At 35.6% G+C, this 6,430-nt stretch overlaps 1 long non-coding RNA gene across 1 annotated transcript in view; it reads right to left on the bottom strand.

Moving 5' to 3' along the window:
- Positions 1-486: 486 nt before the first annotated feature.
- The window catches only part of LOC114580832, a 16,853-nt gene continuing 10,909 nt past the window's right edge, over positions 487-6,430 (bottom strand). The window contains exon 3 of the long non-coding RNA XR_003702428.1: positions 487-667. This is a non-coding gene — a long non-coding RNA (uncharacterized LOC114580832). The remainder of the gene's footprint in view (positions 668-6,430) is intronic.

Genomic DNA, 6,430 nt, shown 5'->3' with positions numbered 1-6,430 from the left:
TATATGCCAGATAACACGTATTTTCTACATATCTGATTGATGACTAGCCTTAATCAAAAGTTCTCTCTCATGATCGGGAGGAGTAATTAACTATAGGGGCTTGCGCCTATAAGAAACCAGAACTCATATCATAAAGTCCTCACCAAATGAGGGCAAAATCTCTGGGTAGTGTCTTATCTATAAACCCATTTGTCTTTCAAAATTTACCTCGAAACCTATTCAGTTAAAACTCCCTCGCCGAAGAAAAGAAAAGCGAGCGGAGGCCGGGGCCAAATTTTTGGAGCCCACAGATTTCTGGCGACTCCGCTGGGGAATTGTTTCTCTTTCCATCTATGGCTAGTCATTCATAAGCTATAGTAGCAGTCATATGAACTCGTACCCAAGACATTAAATCTTTCAAAATGATTATTCAACAGATTCATTTGGCATTCAGCAGGGTTTTAAATTTATTTTTATTATTTGCTTATGCTAATGATTTTTGTCCATTTGTGTTTTTGTGTTCTGTGCAAGTCTCTGCATTTTGAAAGTGCGGGGTGATGTATCAGATTCTGATTACTAACCCTTGCCTTTCATTTATGCAGATGGATCTATAGAACACGCCGATGACCGTCCAGCTGGGACGAGGAGCCAGGATTCAGTTGGCTAATGCTGTTATTGAGACTGGAAACTGGTGGGAAAAATTATGTCACCATACAGATTTTGATTTTCTCCTATTTTGTAATCGAATACTGTATTAAGAATAAAATACAATCTCAAGAGATTGACACAATATTCTATAATGGATTCAATATCAAAATAGGGTTTTGAAAATTAATATTTCTATAATCAAACACAATTCCAAGAATGACATATCATTTCGAAAGATAAACATGAAATTCTTAAGAATGTGTTTAAAAATAAAAATAAGTTTTTTAAAAAATTTATCCATTCTTTTATTTAGATATAACAAAAAGAATATTATATTATCTTAAAAGACGAACATAACATTGTTTAAGACATCCAAAAGCAAGAATGAGTTTTATAAAATTCATCATTTCTAAAATTAAATATAACAAACAAGACATTATATTATCTGAAAAGATAATAATAATATCCTACAAGCATATTTATGATCAAAAATAAAGTTTTTTTTAAAGATATATGCATTCCCAAAGATTCTTCCCTTGTTTTATAAGAATAAAAAAAGGTTTATTTTGATCTGGGGTTCTCAAATCCCTATAGGAGCAAGCCCCTATAGCTAATTATATCCTAGGAGAGATACTCCTTAGAAAACTCTCGATTAAAGCAGTAATTTCATACTCTTCTGACTACAAAGTAAAAGAAGAGGAAACAGAAGTAGGGATTTTCAAGGAGAAAACTCAATATTGAACATTTATTAGCGAGTCAATGGAGGAAAAGTAGGAGGAGCCAGATTATGAGAAGCTTAGAGGCAACCTCAGTCTATCCTATGTTGGGCTTTACATTTTAAGAAAAAAATTTTATGTTTGAGTTGACATTTTATTAGAAATTTGGGATTATATTTCCAGAGGGGGAGGACTTAAGATCTAAAAAGAATCTGCCTCAAAACCAAAATCTAATTTGGGTACTATAAAATAGTGAACCGAACCTAACTAATGAAATGTAAATCTGGACTTATCCCGGCCTGGATTGGGGAGCCAGCTAACCACCTAGGCGCTTTAAAACCATGTGTCCAGTCTCTTATGAAAGATGGGTTGAGATATTATTTAAGTTTTAAATAATTGAGGGTCGACATCTAAGATAGATCCTAATTGGCCCCTCAACTTATGTAGGGTGAAAAATGTCTAGAAATACTATTAATATTTTAGACTCTTTTTAATTTTTATCTAATGCAATGCATGCTAATTGACTCAAATGCATAAAATGAATATGAAGCAGTTTTAAAATTAGGCTTAGAAAATAGATTTTTCCCTAGAGATTGCACAACTTCCCCTTGACAGAACTGCACTCTCATAGTTCAAGTGGTTTACTAGAACCCGCAGGCGGGGAGGTACCTAACAAGGAAGAGAAAGTAATAATATGCTTATGCTGACTCTCGGTGATCCCGAGCTTACTTCTTAGATCGTTAGAATTACTATGTGAGCCTAAAAGTTTTTATTAGAATTACAAGTAGAAAAATTTTATACATACCCTTACGAAAAAAAACTCTCCGATTCGAATCCAGGCTAAAACAAAACACGGCATGCAAGAGTCCTAAAAAAATTCAACTGCACAAACAATGTAAACAATCAATTTAATAATCCAAAATTATAATATCAAATGTCTAATGTCCATATTACACCCAAAATTTGCAGAAAAGTAAAGTGGACGGGCACCCCTGACAACAAACCCGGATTCTAATCCTAAGAATGACGCAAGTAATTTTTGAAATGGGATTATATATATATATATATATATATGCAATTGAATTTAAATTATTAAGCCACATTTGGCCACACTCTTCTTCATTTGAGGGCTAAGCAACTGAAGCATCTGTAGCATTTATTTATTATTAATTAATTAGCCCCCCTTTACTACCCTGCACGAGTGTGGCCACCTGCAGAAAATCGTATTAACAATCCAGATCGCTCCTAACCTATGGGAAATCTAATCGTCAATCAAATCATAACATAGAGTGCAGTAAAAGTAAATAAACCAACATACCAACAATTTTACAACCAACATGTAGTGAAAACAGAGAAAAAGCCCGTCACACAATAATAAGAAAATAAATACATGCCTAACCTAAAACTAGAGTCAGTTGTCCCAAACAAATCTAAGTGTGTGCAGTAGGCTGTGAGGTTTTGGTATGTCCTAAGTCGATTATTGACTAAAGTTATCTAATTGATTAAATTTAATTTAAAAAAATTCACTAATCCTAAAGTGAGGTGTCACTAAGTGAGCCCTGCATTGGGTACCCATACCCACACCCACCCATGTACCCACCCATACCCAATGGGTATGAGTGGGTATGGGTACGCCCATGGCCTTGTGGGTGGGTATGGGTGGGTACTCAACATTGAGGGATAAATCGATTTATATTGTTAATCAACGTATATCTTATATTACTTCAATCCTCACTATGTAGTGTGCAACACTTAACCATGCTAGCTGCGACTCCGGTAAATTCTAATATGCGGCTTGAAAGTTTACAATTAGAGCAAAGGGCAACAAGCTTCAATGCCATCGGTTAGTGGTAGACTGCGTTCAACAAGCATGGAAAGTGGGTGGGTATAGGTGGTACGGCATCCCGAAAGTCATCATGGGTGGGTGTGGGTGGGTGAAGCCCGTCAAAGTAAAGCATGGGTACCCAATGGGTATCCAACCAGGACCCCATGTAGGGCTTTGGTCACTAAGTTTTCTATGTTATATGTTTATATCCTAAAGTGTGCATACACCCTAAGTCTAGATTTTCTAAAACTCAGACCTTAATTATTGTCCTTAAGTGTCACTACTGTTATATAGGATGAAATTTTTTGTTATTTACTAACCCTTAGGACTTTGCGTATATGCAAAAGGGGTTTAGGGATCTAAGAGCAATTAAAAGTAAGCCTAATAAAATTGAAGTTACTACAGGGACCTAAAGGAAGGATTCGCACAAACCACATCAAAGGGTCCCTAAAGGTTTTCTAAGTTTAGAATACTCACAGTCACCGGGGGCTATGACCCGGTGGTTCCGCCCGTAGCACCTCTACCCGGCTGGATAGAGACGACTGACACCATTAGCTCCTTGTACCTTTGTCCACTTGACCAGTACCATTCCTCGTAGTTTATGCAAATAAAATAGAAAACAAAAAAACAGGGAAGCAGGGAATTAGAAGCACTTTTAATAAATGATAATAAAATAATTGAAATTTACTAAAAATAAAAGACGTACATTTCTTCGAGCTTGAACTCCGGTACTGTTGATCTCCTTTTGAACATTCCGCTTTTAGACTCATATTATAAACTTTTCCAACATTCACCCCGAAGTAACAAGAAAGGGGAAGAAGAAAAGAGAGAGAGAGAAATAAAGGGAGAGGGCTTTTGCTATTCAATGTTTCCATTTTCTAGCAAATTTCCATCTAACACAAACCACTCTTTCTAACATGCACACTTTCACAAAACAAAACACTTTACTTTCACCTTTCTAGTATAATATATTTCCAACATACATTTCTACATTTAAAACATACAATCTCCACTTTTCACTTTTCCAAAATACACACACTTAAATCCCTTTAATTTTAAAAATACTCCCTTTTTCAATTTTCAAATCATACACTCAAATATTGCCAATCACTTTTATACAAATCTTTGTCACTATAAATTGTCAAAGTAAAGACAACAGTTTGAAAAGGATCTCCAAATTCTCTTCCAATCAACATTCTTTGTATATGAAAGATAACTATGCTTTTAAGAATTCATTATTTTCTCCATCTCTCTACTAAGATATAGTTTAATGATATGGGGTGATTATTTTAAGAGTGGTAAATTTATAGATATGTATATGCCCATACTCATATTGTAATGAGAGCAATGAATATATTCATAGAGGTTCATTTTTTTTTACTGTTAGCACAAAAATTTTATACCGAAGTAACAAGAATATCAAAATATATTTGTATAACTATAAAGAAAGGCTGATTATCTAACATCAAGAATGAGCGGCAAAACATTGAGCATATTAAAATCCTTTCAAAAAAAAAAATTTTTGAAAAAAAATTGATCTATTCATTAAATATATCGGCCATAAAAAAAAAATAACTGTAGTTTTAGGATTTTAGATGAAGTTTGTGTTGGAATTCAGATTACTGCTTTCCTACGATTCCCTTTTCTAAAAAAAAAAAAAACTAGAGGAGGAGAAAGACAATACAATCATACGAAATAACATAGATGCAGCCATTAAACTCCCCAACTCAAAAGTCATTTGTTCTAAGAACAAAACTATTTAATTAAGAGAAAAATGATCCATATTCTTTTGTAAATCTAACAGAAATTTGAATCATAAAAATAAAAATAAACTCATATCAAGGGAAGGAAATGCAGATCCAACTCTTGTCGTAGGTTAACAAGAAATAAAATCCTTTTTTTTATTTAATTTCCTTTAAAGAAAACAACCAAGGCACATATCTCTTTCATTCTTTCAAGAAGACATAGAGATGGATATAAATGAAATAGAAGAAGAAGAAGAAAGTTTACCACTCTTTGTTACCTTTGATTGGACAAATCGCAGCAGCGAAAGATGTGTTTAAGGTTTCTAGAATTGGAGATCGGACAAGATAAAGGAAAGCTCTGGGAGACGTCGGCTGTTCGCGAATGGGAGGAACGATGAGCTGAAGGGGATTCCGGTTCTGGGCTTCTCGTGTGTTCAAGAGAGGGAAACAAGGTAGGCGACGAGCTTCTGAACTGAGAGGAGGCGTGCGAATCAAATGGAGACGGGCGGTGGAGGCTGAATGCGAACTATATGGGCGAAAGACTGAGGGGGGTTTCTTCCGCCTGTATCTTTTCACGATCCGAGAGAGAGGGGTTGAGGGTTCATTCAAATAGATGGGGAGAAGGGGATTTCGGCTCCGGCTTCTCACGCGCGACAGGGAGAGAGCGACAATGAGGTTCGAACTATACGTATGAGAGGAGATGGGCTTTGAGTGTGAATGGCTCGTGAGGGAGGAGACGAATAGAGGAATCACGGGTTGGGGGAGTTCGGACTGGGGGGTTTTCTTACGAATGGCAGTTTCTTGCTTGTGCAAATAAGAAAATGGGAGAGACGTGGGGTTCGTGCGGCTTTTCTTCCGAAAAATAGAGAGGGAGATCGTGAGTTGTGAACCGCTGAGTGAGAGAGGGCTTGGATGGTTTGTGTGATCTGGAGAGAAATTTCGTGAGTGCTAGGTTCGGTTCTGTGTGTATAGAGAGGAGAGAGAGAGACGTGGGGAATACAGTTCTTGCTTTAGGATTTCAGAAGTTATCTTTTGATTTGAATTTTTTTATTAAGATATAGTTATTAGGATATATATAAATAAAAATAATCAAATTTTCACGTTTGAGATTAATATATATATAATATAATATCAAATTAAATTTTCCCATTTAAAAGAAAATTGATATTAGCTCGCGACGAATCAAATCGGGCTAATCGGGGCCATTGTTATTAAAAAAAAAAAAAAGAACTAGAGTCGAATGAATTTGATTCGATCTGATCCGATTGGTGAATTGATTTGAGCCCAATGATGTATCAATTTGATTGAAAAATCACATGAAAATGAGTCGATCGATATCGACGAATCATAAATCGAGCTTGATTTGAGTTCGCTTGGAGTTGATTTAAAATTGGATTGAATTGATTTTGATTCGAGTTGAGTGATAGGTTCGAGTCGATGCTACATCATTAGGTGTCAACCTAAGGGAAATCCTGCGGGTGCAACATCTACACTAGGCTACGAAAACCTAGGTACTA

Source organism: Dendrobium catenatum, unplaced genomic scaffold, assembly GCF_001605985.2.
Source record: "Dendrobium catenatum unplaced genomic scaffold, ASM160598v2 fragScaff_scaffold_1338, whole genome shotgun sequence".
Taxonomy (NCBI): domain Eukaryota; kingdom Viridiplantae; phylum Streptophyta; class Magnoliopsida; order Asparagales; family Orchidaceae; genus Dendrobium; species Dendrobium catenatum.
Note: the sequence above shows the minus strand (reverse complement) of the source record. Positions and strands in the feature narration are given on the sequence as shown.